Source organism: Bolinopsis microptera, chromosome 11, assembly GCF_026151205.1.
Source record: "Bolinopsis microptera isolate Bmic1 chromosome 11, MBARI_Bmic_1.0, whole genome shotgun sequence".
NCBI lineage: Eukaryota > Metazoa > Ctenophora > Tentaculata > Lobata > Bolinopsidae > Bolinopsis > Bolinopsis microptera.
Genome location: NC_087082.1, coordinates 5,124,528 through 5,139,211, shown reverse-complemented (window position 1 = coordinate 5,139,211; position 14,684 = coordinate 5,124,528). Strand labels below are relative to the sequence as shown.

Here is a 14,684-nt window from a genome sequence, read left to right as displayed (position 1 = left end):
ACTTTAGGTAGGTTCGGCAGGGATCGCTTCTGGACAACAGTATCAAGTACGTCCTCCAATCACTCCCGGCTTAGATATTTTTGTAGAGTCCATTCCAGAAGAGAGTTATTTGTGATGGCGGTACATACGGTATACCCTTTTGTGGGCGGGGTATCCGGGAAGCCTTTCAAGAATTTAGCAAGGGAGGATTTACTAGAATTAAAAGCTATAAAATTGAAAAGATTATTTGAATATTGTAATAACACTACGTAGCATATGTTATACAGTCATGAATCATGATACCACTATTACCAGCTCCTTACTGAAACCCACCATTACCAGCTCCTTACTGAAACCCACCATTACCAGCTCCTTACTGAAACCCACCATTACCAGCTCCTTACTGAAACCCACCATTACCAGCTCCTTACTGAAACCCACCATTACCAGCTCCTTACTGAAACCCACCATTACCAGCTCCTTACTGAAACCCACCATTACCAGCTCCTTACTGAAACCCACCATTACCACTTACCAGCTCCTTACTGAAACCCACCATTACCAGCTCCTTACTGAAACCCACCATTACCAGCTCCTTACTGAAACCCACCATTACCAGCTCCTTACTGAAACCCACCATTACCAACTCCTTACTGAATCCGCCATTAGAGCCAGCGTGTTGTGGTGTCCTGTATTTCTTACTTGTGCCCGTATTTTATTATTTTTCTTACTTCTCTTCTTCATATTACGTTGAGAACTCGTCTATGTCCTCGTCTATCTAATTAGAAGCGTAGGCGATAGTTCCTTTATCACTTAAGCGTCATTGGATGTATTATAAAATAACAAAGATTATTGCTTCCAACTCTTTACAATTCCCTTTAAAGAATCTTAGATAAGTATATACTATATATTGTGGTTAATAACTATATAAAAGCTATTTAGTACTAAATTATCACCATCTAGAGTTGTGCTGAGGTTAATTCGTTGTATGCCCATATTATCATGAATGAATCAGGATTCATGATGCATTATATAATGACTCCTGTAAAGCAATAGTAGAACCAGCTCCTTAGTTGTTTGTCCGAAATAGGTTTTTCCTTCCGACGCGACACCCACTATAGTGGAAACATGTACCTGCAGTGAACTCACTGGTTAAAAATTCTGAGTATTATCCGTGCTTTTTTAAATTATAACTTTTATTAAAGATAATAAGATCGATAGAATTATAAAATACGTAAGTAAAAATAACTACACTAACTTCCTAATTAACTAATTAACTAACTACACTAATTGGTGCAGGGTGAACTAAGCTCCTAGTTTTGTGAGTCCAGGCTCCAAGTGAGGCAGTAATGAAACCAGGTTCCTTTTGGCACATGACCCAACAGTCAACAGTTTGATAACTCCACTTATAAGGTAGCAACTGAGGTATTAGAAGATAATATATCATTATTCTTCGTAATGAAGAAAAAAAACATTATAAGTGTTGTAGCGTTCGTTCGGAACTTGAAGCTTTTGAAAGGGCTTATAAAACGAAATCTGATCTTGCCGAAATTAAGAGATCTCTAAGGGTTGGGTTCCTTACAGTAATTTACTTACACCTTTAAACACCTTATCTCTGTATTATTTCCCGAGTATAGCTTCTTATCTATAAGTGATGAAAGATATTCCTGACTAATATGACATGTTATCACTAGTTATAATATGCGTTTAAACGTACTTTTACGTATAAATATAATAAACCTTATCTGAAATGCTTTAAGATCAATAGAGCAGCTTCTGAAGTCTGAATGCTTCAGCTGTAAAGCTATAAGGCTATCTTAATGGATTAAAAGTCAAAACCTCTGTTTTTATGCTATCATGGGACCGTGAACTTACTCTACAGGACTCCATGTTAGACAAGCATGGAGCCAGGTTCCTTTTGGGACCGTGAACTTACTCCGCAAGACTCCATGTTAGGCACGCATGGAACCATGTTCCTTTTGGGACCGTGAACTTACTCCGCAAGACTCCATGTTAGGCACGCATGGAACCAGGTTCCTTTTGGGACTGTGAACTTACTCTACAGGACTCCATGTTAGACATGCATGGAACCAGGTTCCTTTTGGGACCGTGATCTTACTCTACAAGACTTATTCGTCCTGTCTCTCCATCTTTGTTAACATTGTTATCCAGAACATCTCAACTGAAGAAATTGTTTTCAACAGGGAATCCTGTTTGAATTAAAAATAAATATGCCTTTTTTCCTATTTTCTCGCTATAAAAAGAATAATAAATCGAGTTTCGTGGTTTCAATAGCTTAGCTCAACCTTGGAGTAATTTGAATCATGTCCTGCTTCTGAACTTTCGTGACTTTTGTACTAATGTTGGATAAAATTCCTTTTACTCGAAAGTCAAGTTTAACTTCCCAATCGTTTTTTAACGATCTCTTGAATAAAAAAAAACGTTTTTGAAGTCCATAACAACTAAGAAAAATATGTAATATTAAATGCCCGTTTAGTTATTGACCTTGTATTCGCATTTCGCATCTTCATTCTTTGAGAATTGTACATCCTTATACAATTATGGAACCAGGTTCCAGATGACATCCTCAGAACCAATCCTGATATTCGTCATATTTTGTGTCCACTTATAAAACAAAAAACGGTCAATAAAGTGTGTCGATGTTGATGGAAATCCCACATATAATAATATAACGAATCATATAAAAACCATATTATTAAACTTTTTATTTAGTTTTTTTCATAATTCACTTCCGAGTCGTAAAAATGTATAAGATGGAATTTCCGTTGGTGGTCCAAGTGAGCCAATTGAAAAAAAAAATTGCTACGATCTCAAATAGTGATGAGAATCACAGTAGTTAAACTTTTTACTTATTATATTTGTTATTTTTTATAGCTGTAAAATATAAAATAAAATTTCCACAAACAATTTCAGTTCTCCAGGGCTGAAATTGTGCTGTGGTTGCTCCACGTGGCACACATGTGGCCCCACGTTCCAATCTTCTGAACTTAAATCTGTAAAAAATATTGTGTTGTCCACATATTCATGTTCAGAACTATGTTAAAATATGACAAAATGTTTGCTGTAACAGTACCTCGTCTTTGTTAACAGTTAGTTAGATATCCATCGTTTTTGTCGGAAAACAATAGCACCCCTTCTTGGGTCCAGTATACCCGGAGCATCTGAAATATATTATTATGTTGATTGAGTATCGTGGAGAATACCCAAACACCCAGTAACTTGTATGTATGATGCCTTTTTGTCCAATTTCAGCCAATCCAAATACAGAAGTAAAGAACTTTTTCCTTTTTATTTTTCCGTTCACCCTTTTGTAAAAAGGCAATAGTGAAAGGTTACAAAATATATGGACGTTTTTTGCAGAAAAACGTGGATTTTGGAGCAGTAGGTGGGTTTAAATATATGGTGTCATTCCTTACTTCCGTCCGTTACCATGACAACTAGCGCACAGTGCAGCGCGCAAGTATTGCTTGCGGAGATTTGATGTATATAGCTAGCTGTCATTGAATGCGCGGCGCTAGTGTATTTTAATGTATACTATGCAATGTATAGTATAACTATTAGGTTATAAGCCCAATTTGTACGTGGCATGCGTAGTATAGTGTACTGATGTGTATCAATATTATTATTATGAAGTGAGCTGATTGGAGCTTATATTTATAGTTATACTTATAATAAACGGAAATCTAGCATCCGCCAAAACGAAACAACGGGCGCAATTCTTGTTAATGAATATTATTTACTGACATTTACTAAGCTATACTGACATCAGTTCCCTTATATCATGGTTAAATCTTATAATGTAATCGCTTTTAGTTTTAGATAATGTAGTCTGTGATGCTTGTTTGTAATATCTTCAACACGCTCCTTACTGTAATATCTTTATTAAAGGTAAAATACAAATTAATGCTGTAACAACGTCCTTGCCTACCAGAATTGGAACCAATTAATCAGTCAACTATGGTTGTTAAGCCTGAGTTATTTAAGTAGCTATTAAAAAGGAATATTTAAATTTCGAGGTTCCTACACTTACCATTCCTTACATTCTTTACATATCACAGAAAGACATTATATCTGAAGAAACAATAATGAAAGAAATGATAACAGACATCTTTGAGAAGGAAAAGAAAAAAATAGCAAAAAATAGAAAAGAAAAGAATAATAGAAACGGACAGAAATCAATAGAAATAAAATGACCTGAGATGTACAATTTTTACCGAACGAAGGACGAAGGACACAAATCTTGTAATATTTGATAGTACTATCGATAACACTCAAGGTTATTCCTTATCATTCCGAACGGAGTGTTTTCCAGAGTTTTTAGGGTCCAAATGTTAAGCGCCGAGGATCACTGGGCTCTGTTACATCCAGCACTATCCTTTACTCTTTAAATATTTAACCTGTACTTTGTGATTATAGAGCAGCACAAATTATATTTTATTTAATACGAAATGTAGAATAGATCAGAAACTACAAAGGCCATATTTTGCTCTACGAAATAGCTATTATCAGAGAATCATATTTCTGTTGACACCCTCTTTTATTTAAGGTCGAGTGTGTCTTGTCTTCTTTGTTGTATTTTGCATGGAAATGTACAGTACATCTGTCAGCAGTTAGTGATGGGGTTAAGGACGAAGTGCAGCTTTTGCTAAGGCCCGGCTTGCTTGTTTTGTCGTACTAAATGTCCCCAAAATATGTAAGAAGCTGCTAAATCAACGGTAAAAAATAAAAGGGATAATAAGGCAAATAATGTAGAAAATACAGACCAGCGAGAAGTTTTTCTTTAGTGTAAACACCGTGAGTAGGCTAGAGCAGGAGCCCCCTGCTAAGTAACGAACTTCTGATTGATAACTGAATTATTTGCATATATAATATAATGGATAATTATATAATGATAAAATACAGGTTTTCTAATTTAAAATTTCAAGTCTTTTAACACGAATTTTATAAATCATTAACCAAAGGTTTCCACAGTGCTTTATCTTTTAGCCCAAATAAATTGTGTTAATTATGTTAATTATGTTAAGATCGCTCTAATATATTCAATATATTTGCGGACTATTATAAAGTACTGTCTGACACTGACCCTGGTGAGTCCATGTATTTAGGGGCACATTCCGACTATGTTAGTAGTGTACTGAGTTTGGACAGATCTTCAGTTCAATGAAGTTAGATTGTAGAATCAATGAATGATTCAAAGTTATTAAAAATATTTGGTATGAATATATGTAGTATTATAATAAATGTAATATACATATTAAATATTTTATCTATTTAGCGCTTTCGTTAAATCTTTTATTTAATGAGTACTTCCTCTTCTGTTTTTGTCTTCAGCTCCAGAGATTGATTCCAGTAGACGGTCAATTTCGTCCGTGGCCGAGGTTAATATGGCGATGTTAATCTTGACATATACTTAGTTATATATATATATTATATTAGTTATTCTTAATCTTCCCTCTTTTATCTGCAGACTCTGAATGTCCCCTCAGTTTAGTGTTGTAATCTACATGAGACCCACGTGATACCCACGTGAGACCCACGTGATACCCACGTGATACCCACGTGATACCCACGTGAGACTCACGTGAGACTCACGTGAGACCCACGTGATACCCACGTGATACCATAACGTCGCAGCCTCGTAGTAGAGCTTGTTTAAATGGCGGAACGACTTTTATATCTCAGAAATTTCACAAAGTCACAATTATAAAATATTACTCCACAGTTTCCACAGAATTTTATCTCGTAACCTTATAATATGTTAAACTTTATAATAGTGCTGTATGTTAAGAGGCGTACTCGGATTTCAGCACGACAACTTACTTAACGGCCTATTTAATGCTCCAATTTTCCATGACTTCTAGAGATTATTTATTTATTATATTTCATTAAATTGTGATGGTATTAATTTAATTACGTATAACGGGCTCCTTTTAACTAGAGTATGGAAATTCAGGTTCCGATATTATGGAATACCTCCCGGTTTGAGACTCACTCAGGGCACAGTTCAAACTCTCATGTGTACAAGGGTAGATTTATGACAGGAAATTATATTGTAATTATGGACTTCGAATTTTTAGGTGAATTTATATCTGGAAGATAACCAATTGAAACAAGTAAATAAGGATTGTAAAATAATGCAAGACCAATCCAATAGTACATAAACAATATAACATGTAAAATAAGTGTTCAATCTCATGATAAAGTCCGTTACCCTAAATCAGTTGGGTAGCTGGGTGATCAATGGGAACTGGTGTGTATTATAACGGGGCTGGCTGACTCTCTCTCTGGACGATGGACAGGTAGCTTCTAGAATCACTGCGAAATGGAATTGGTAAGAGAACGTGAAGTGGACATATAATTAATTAAGAATCTAATGACACGTTAGGTCGGATAAATCAACATATAATAAAACAATACGTAAATACAACGATAACCAATAATTGAATACACAATGTAAATTAAATCTATAAGTGACTGACCGTGATTGACCTCGTTCTCTCCTACATTCTTTCTAACGGCTGGGAACGAGGCACAATCCGCGGGAGGGGTTTGTCCTGAAAAGGGACAAATTATAAGCAAGTGACGGATTATTTTAATGACAATAACTTACTTAACTAGAATGGATTTTCAACAAGGATAAATTTAAACAAGGATAAAGATAAATTAAACTAGACTTATATAGTACGAATTATGTAAGAAATTAACAACAAATGCTCAAATAACTTACGAGGCAATAATGTAGGTGCTGCTAAGGTTGGGACAAGCAGACAGGTAGGATAGGGCTCACCACAATATTACCTAGGAAATGATAAACTATTAGGAACTAAATAATAACAAATCGGGAATGACCTTAGTATTACGAACAATGTGAATCAATAATTTGGGAATAACATTGCAATGAACAACATCTAATGAATGGGTTACATAATAATAGAACAATACCTCGAGCAACAGACTTCCTAGCTTAGCGGGAATTTACGGCTAGGAACGGGAACCAATTGCAATGTTCTGGTGACCTCTGGTGGGGAAGAAAGGATAAGTATTTTAGTCGCATAATATACTAAGACTTTTGAATCAATGAACTTAATTCTAACCTCACTAAATTAAAACGATCTTTAAGGATACAAACACTAAGGTCAATGATTAAAATAAGGGCTACCAACCAAGCAAATATACTTATTCTAACAATCCAGTGAAGGAAAGAAGCCGCTCAAATCATTATTGTTATTTAATAATGCTTTACGTTTTTTTGAAAAAATGAAATCAAAGCATGGAGGAGGGGTATAAAGGTAGTCGGCCCCATATCTGTTATAAAAAAGCGACTTGAAAAAAATAAGTTCCGAACAGAGATTTTATCATATAGTCATAAACGTCTTTCTGACTCTGTGTATATCTATCCCAAATCATGTCCTTATGCCTTACAAACTGTTCCTTGGAGACCCCTGGATATTTCCTAACAAACTCATAGTACTTTATGTCCCCGTATGTCAAGAAAAGCCAGTACTTGGATTTGCTATGCTTGTTGGTATTCATACTTGCAGAAATGCAACAATACGTCATGCTATTTAAATTTTGACTTTCAAGTGAGGGTGCTCCTGTTCTCTGGATTTGTGCAGTAACTAGTTGCCTACAAAAGTGTTTCATCCAGCGAAGTTTAGTTGGACCTTAAATTTCCCGTTAGTTATGAAATGAGCAATACTGTTATCTACAACGTTTTTGAACTGTTTACTACATACTCTAACCTCAGAGATGGTATAAAAGTCCCCTTCCGCTGTGATTAAATCTATTATCTTTGAGATAACGTTCAGGTTTAGCACTGCTGATCGTTTCCGTCTCCATTGTTCCTTGCAGTCCTTGTATTTGTGTTCTTTGCTGTTACAGGAAGTGCATCTCCGTATTGTCATCTTTTCCAACTTAATCCCTAAATCAGTTGGGTAGCTGGGTGATCAATGGGAACTGGTGTGTATTATAACGGGGCTGGCTGACTCTCTCTCTACGATCACTACAGTCTACAAGGCGTCAACAGTCAAGTGGTCAATACAGTCTCAATGTTGGCAGAGAGATTTATAAAAACAGATTTATAATAAAAATGCAGGCTTTCAAAGCCGGTTAAATTTTACGACAAGAACTAATCTCCTACAATAGTCATCCCACATATTTTCTATAATTCAAACTCTGTGCACGAGACATTTGGTATTTAGCAACAAAATAACGGCTTATCATACAGATTATATATACTACCTGCCTCCCTAACACTGTATTACGACCATGTTAAACAGGGGTGATACCACTCTCCGCAAATCCTGTATATTTGATAATATTGTCACACCTGATAACAAAACGCTTTCAAGTGCCGAACGCGAAGGTCATTTATCTTTGGAATTCAGAGCAACCTGAACTTGAAACCAACCCATACACTACGTCAATATGATATACATTATACAATATGATGTTAGGAGCATGTTGTTTTGCTGCTCCAATTATCCTCTCCTGGTATTATATAGGTACCCGACAATTATATTGTCGAGCAAATAAATTAGTGAAACAATAAAACGGTTAATATTCCGTGTGAACGTGTTAATTAATATAATTATCCCATATCCAAAAAATTTTTAATTTCCTACATTCTCAATTTTTTCGTTTTCTGTGGCCCACTCGCTTCGCTCGCATAAAAAGTCTTTGTATTCGCGCGGTGCAAAGATTTTTCATGGCGGATTCCAGATTCTCAATTTTACTTTTTTAGGGCTCGGAATGCTTTTTAATAGATAATCCTAGGTTACTTTTGGGGGCGAAGCCCCCGAAAATTTCGGAAATTTAAACTAGATTTGGCCTCCTGGAACGAATCTGACAATGGAGAACGATTTTAGCATACTATTTTCTGATTTCAATTTTTATTGGGATAAATTGTCTGGATTCTAGAATCCCTAAACACTTGGCTTAACTAAAGCACGAAATAGGAGACAGCATGAAGTATCAAGAGTTTATAATTTTGGCAAAAATGTTTTCTCATCTACTACCATCACTTTCTGCTTTCAAGCTATAAACTAATACAGGGTTAAGGGAATTTGGAGAAGGAAGCAAGTATGAGACCAAATATTCAAGAAACAAGGAATTTAAATTTTCCAAAAATATAATAATGACTATTAGTATAATTTACTATTTAAATAAGATAGGAAACGCAACAAAGAATGCTTATGCATTATGCATGTTTAGACGTATTACATCAACTCATAATACTATATAATGTTCTTTGAACTCCTGACATAAAGTTATTACAATTGCATTGAAGACCGTTCACAACATTACATGACTGATAATGCTATTATCAAAACTGGAATGGTAGTCTATATTGGGATTTGCAGAAGTTTTCTATAGCCGCCCCGGGCCCATCCCCCCATGGGTGGTTTTTAGAAAAGATTGGTTTCTTGCCATTCTCGTAGCAACCTGTTGAACAAGCTTTTCACCCTCAGCAGAACATGGTGATGGAACTTTGGACGATTCATGATTAATAGGAAGTTCAACAACCCAATGTAAGCAACAAAAGCAAGCGGGCAGAGCGACTAATTAAAAAACTAGAAAAAGTCCAATTCTCACGCCCATTCTAGCATCATCGTACAGATTAGTTAAAACGCCAGGGCGTTTTAACTAATCTGTTTTTCTGATATTTTCTCACGCCACACGAATTTGGGCTGGGTGTGTGCAGTGTGATACACACATTGAAGACGTGATGTGTATATGCTACTGCTTGCCAATACAGATATCGGGTGACACTGTAGACATATCCGGTTTCATAGACTAGATAAGTAGATAGTAAAATGTTAATAAAGTAATAATGACAACTATTTATGTCGTGTACGCGAAAATGCCCCAATAATTAGCATCTGGTTAGTGGTTACTTGATGCACAGATTTTGTAGCTAATAGCAACAAACTTTGGTCTGTGAAACGAAATTTGATAGACTGGATCAGTGGATCCCTGACTGAGGACATTTAAATAACGGTCCAGCAACTTTTAGTCTGCTCTTTCACTTAAATTCCTACTGAAATATTATCGAAAATTCTCAGAGTTGGCTCTCGAATTTCCTACTTTTTGTCAAAAATTTCCTACTTTTAAAAATTTCCTACATTCTTAGAATGCGAGAATGCGGGTTTTTGGATATGGGATAATTATAACATATTATTTTAATTATATAATATTTAAATGTTGGTTACTGATGTGATAGGTGTCTATCTTCTGCTGTTTATAAATTCGTCACTTAATGCATTGTTTTTATGAGAACAATTCTCCTAATTATACAGCCTTACTCCGGTAATCTTTAGTTTCGTCCTTGTTATTTTGACTGCGGAGATTTTCCCAGTGGCTGGTTATGGTCGTGTAAAGAGCTTGAAGCTGGTGTTGTTGCACCCAGTCGCTACTAATTTTCGCTACTCATATGCCAATATAAACTATGAACTAAATTTCAAAAATTATTAGGTATTACAAACGATATATAAATAATATTATTAGCACCAGAATTGAACAAATTCATTTCTACCCACGAAACTACATACATAACAAATGCAATAACAAAAAATAATTACTCTAGTTAAAAAAAGAAAACAAAATGCAGAAAAATAGACAAGAAAAATAGAGAAATATGAAAGAAGAAAAAAACAGTTCACTGGAGAAACATTTTTTTAACAGAAAAAAGATACTACCAGGATGAAAAAAGGATATATTCTTAAGAAGATACAAATTAGACATGTAAAAGGAATTTAAGTGCCCGTTTTTACTGTTTCTTGTCAGTAAAATAATGAATTAAAGACGACCCTTAAACATTTAAAAGTTATACTTTTTCAGCTGTATTACTTTATCTACTATACTAATTTCATTTGACTGTAGTTTGGCTGCAGTTCGGCTGCAGCTGCTACAATTTTTCTAGTGAATTTTCTTTAGTTGTTATCTTATTTCCGTACTCAGCGCCTGTTAAAATGACAACTCTTCTAGGAAATTCTCAAATAGGAGTCAATAAAACTTACGAGGAAATATTACGCGTGATGCTCAGGTAAGGACAAGCAGAGCAGGTTGGATAGGGGTCACCGTAATATTTACCTAGGAATTAATAAACTATTAAGAACGTACAACTTTAACAAGGAATGATCTTAATACTACAAAAACGTGGACAAGTAGTTGATAATCTAATTAACCTAATTAATCTAAAATTAATACCTTGGGAGTCGATTTCCATTACTTAAACTGGAGCCTTCTTTTTGTAGAGTGCTTCGGAGGTGGAAGTTTTCCCAACTCTTTGAATTCCGAATCCGATACGGGTTTAAATAATTATAATGATTTGTTTTAGTATAATTACTGAATGGCTCGTATATTTTATTAAAATAGCCATTTTATCCACAGAGTATCACTCCTTTGATGCTAATTTCTTTTGCAGAGATTAATTTCATGGGCAAGTTTCCATAAACGATAATCGTAAAAAAATCGATTGTAAACGGTTTAATTAAAAAAAGCGCCGAGAAAGCGCCCAATAAGCGATTATCAGCGCCGATAATAAAATATCGTTTATGGAAACTTGCCATTTCATGTCCAATAGCTGGCTCTTACTAAACTGATACTTGCTGTGTTTTATTTAGCTTAAGTCACATGCTGTAGAGGAAGTCACATGCTCTTTCGGTTAAAAAAAGTAAAAAAAGTGAAAAAATAAAAAAAAGAGAGAATAAACAGATAATAAAGAGAGAACAAAGAGTGAAAAAAATAGAGAAAACGAAAAAAAAGTTCACTAAGTCGGTTACGAAGATAAAGAAGGGAGTCAACGGTCAACAGGGTGAAGATAGATAGGAATTGAATTATGAATAACCGGACGATAATTTTTGATGAAGCAGAACCGGAAGATGGATATTCCGGCTATAACATTATGATTAATAAACCGTGATGTAAATTTGTTTAAATAACAGTAACGTATAATTGTTATGATATCATGCGCTTTCTCTTCTCCTCATAGCGTGGGATTATTTTTTTGACCCATATTTACATATCTGTCTCGATTCTTTCAGGGAGTCTAACAGAATTTTAACTCATTCGCGAGAGAAGAAATGTCTATACCATGATAGTACAGTCTGTTTTGTAGTTGTTGTCACGGAATTTATCTGTCCAATAACTGGCTCTCTATTCTTCTATAGTTAAAACAAAACAATGGGTCACGTGAGGGTATCACGTGATACCCTCAGTGATACCCTCAGTGGGTCTCGGTGGGTCACATACCCCTCATCCTTCTTCTCATGTTCTTACTTTTTATTGCCTGTATTAAGCTATTTCACTGATATTTCTTGTGTTTTGCTGCGATTTTACTCTACATCAGAGTTCAGACAACACACAAAGATAATCAGTCCTTAAACCGGAATACTTTCTCAGCGTCTTCTCTTAAATTCTATTAAACTTCTTCACGAATCTTTAATTCATCTGATTGTTCGGTTAGAAAGTGAGGTCCTCGTACCTGCTTATTAAGACTGTCATAACAACACATTTTATCTCTGTGTTTTCCAATTGAAAACGATTATATTGTAGTTGTTATACACCTCTTCCCCAAATCTGACCTCTCAGTTCTCAGTTATGAAGCTTTTTATTGATGATTATATTGATTCTAAAATATCGTATTGATTTCCTCACGACTAAAGTACCCCTAATGTAACCCTGTACCCAGTAAATCAGCAGTCTATGCTCAGATACCAAGCTACAAAAAGAAATATTTTTAAGGTAATTAAAAATATTTTACTGTGCTTTGTTGTGAAGCTATGACTGACAGATTAAAGCCAAGTAAATATTGATAGCTTGTTTCTTATAATTTAGAAGACAGTCAAAGATCCAGAAAGAACACCTTCTTTATCCATCATGATGACTTTCTCGGAATGCATCTCTGAGGTCTTACTCTATGTGTCTATGTTCCAGAACTTTATTTGTTTTCAACAATTTGGATTGTTCCAAATTTATTATAAAACCTCTTTTACAAACTCCCGCGAATAAAAAATAAATTTTCGGCTGTGATTGATTGATTGAGGGGCACTACCCGGAGGCATTACTCGGCACTAACGCCTTAAAATCTTTAATTACAATCAAATATAAATATATGCACACTGCACATGTATAAAATATGATAACACTATTAGCAAATTCTTAAATAACTATTATCTCTTTTTTGTTGAAAACGAAATTAGATATATACAGAATAGTATTACAGGTTGTATATCATGAATATCATCATTGCCAAAATAAAAACAGACAAAAAATTAGTTGATTTTCGATTCGAAAGAGTTAAATTCTATCTCTTGACATAAATTTAGAACAGCTACCACTACACAGGGTCAGAAGAATGCGCGCTGATATTTTTATCTGGTGAATGACTGTGAAATGTGATGACAAGATGATCACGAGGTTTCAAAAATGGTATCACTGAGTATAAATATCACATTTTATCTCTGGGCACTTTCAAAAACTATGTTAACGAATCTGTCACGGGAAAAATTTCAACTTCTAGAAGCTCTCATTTGGTGGATAAACTCAATATTTTGATTAAACTTTTTTTCAGCATAGGATTTGCGATAGTTCAACTTTTACAAAAAGAATAAAATGTCTACTATGTCTATGAACAGAGATACACGCATTTAAATCAGGGCTAATAATGGTGGATATACTTTTCAGAGGGGTTTGGTGGATATATCATTTGTTGGCCTGTAACTTTACGTGTGGTTAATTTATGGTGATTATTTAAAGATAGAATTGTAGCAAATCGATATGCCTCTATGATAAAAGGCGAAAATAAATAAAGATTTCAATTTTAAGGCTAGATATGGTGGATAATAAAACGATGAAATAAAATTCAATACCGAAAATTTTCAACTGAAAAAATTATATTGGTCAACAAGTTCACCAGCTTTACTCAGTGAACGGATCAGGTTGGAAATCGTTTCTAGTTTATGATAGCATAGAAGATTTAATTTTTAGGCCATTTTTGGTGGATATATTTGAGCTTCAAGGTTGATTTAATTTTAAGTCAATTTCTGAGTCAATAATGCAGGTTATCCATTGTTAGACCCCAATTATCTCGTCTAGAAGCTGAAAATGTATACAATTATTGCTCTAGGGCCATAATGAATGGATATAGTTTCATACGAACTTAACAAACTGTTTCCTTTCAGCCTTTAGAGCTGTTTTTGGTGGATAAAAGTACTAAAACGGGAAAATTTGCTTTTGTATCCACTATTTTTGGCCCTAGATGTGTTCTATCATGAAACTACAACTGTTTCTAGATAGAAAATCCCCTTTGCTGAGTCAGTTCAAAACAATTTTCAGTCCAAGACGACTTTTAAGGTTAAAATTGGTGGATATTAAATGTGAATAACCTACCTCAGTGATTGAAATAACGATTTCTTGACTGATAACGTATGTGATCCACTTTCAACGCCCAATAATTATATCTTAAGGTCGAAAGAGCTGAAAATAATTGCTCTGAGGTCGAAAAGAAGGGCTATAGTTTCAAGTAAACGTTCCAAACATTCTCCATTTAGGGCCGTTTTTGGTGGATAAATGCCTAAATTAGCTTAAAACGGTTAAATTTGCTTTTTTATCCACTATTTCTGGCCTTAGATTTGCTCGATTATGAAATCATACACTGATATTGGTTTGTTTAGACCTTTTTC

At 34.8% G+C, this 14,684-nt stretch overlaps 2 protein-coding genes and 1 long non-coding RNA gene across 3 annotated transcripts in view; 1 reads left to right on the top strand and 2 right to left on the bottom strand.

The window, feature by feature from the left end:
- Positions 1 to 14,684, top strand: part of LOC134823533 (uncharacterized) — a 78,705-nt gene that overhangs the window by 16,925 nt on the left and 47,096 nt on the right. The window lies entirely within an intron of this gene.
- Positions 1 to 14,684, bottom strand: part of LOC134823541 (large ribosomal subunit protein eL19-like) — a 69,924-nt gene that overhangs the window by 35,008 nt on the left and 20,232 nt on the right. The window lies entirely within an intron of this gene.
- Positions 6,199 to 6,790, bottom strand: LOC134822599 (uncharacterized). The gene is made up of 3 exons (XR_010161208.1): positions 6,728 to 6,790; positions 6,480 to 6,554; positions 6,199 to 6,315 (listed from the first exon to the last, which is right to left on the bottom strand). It is a non-coding gene; the product is annotated as an uncharacterized LOC134822599 (long non-coding RNA).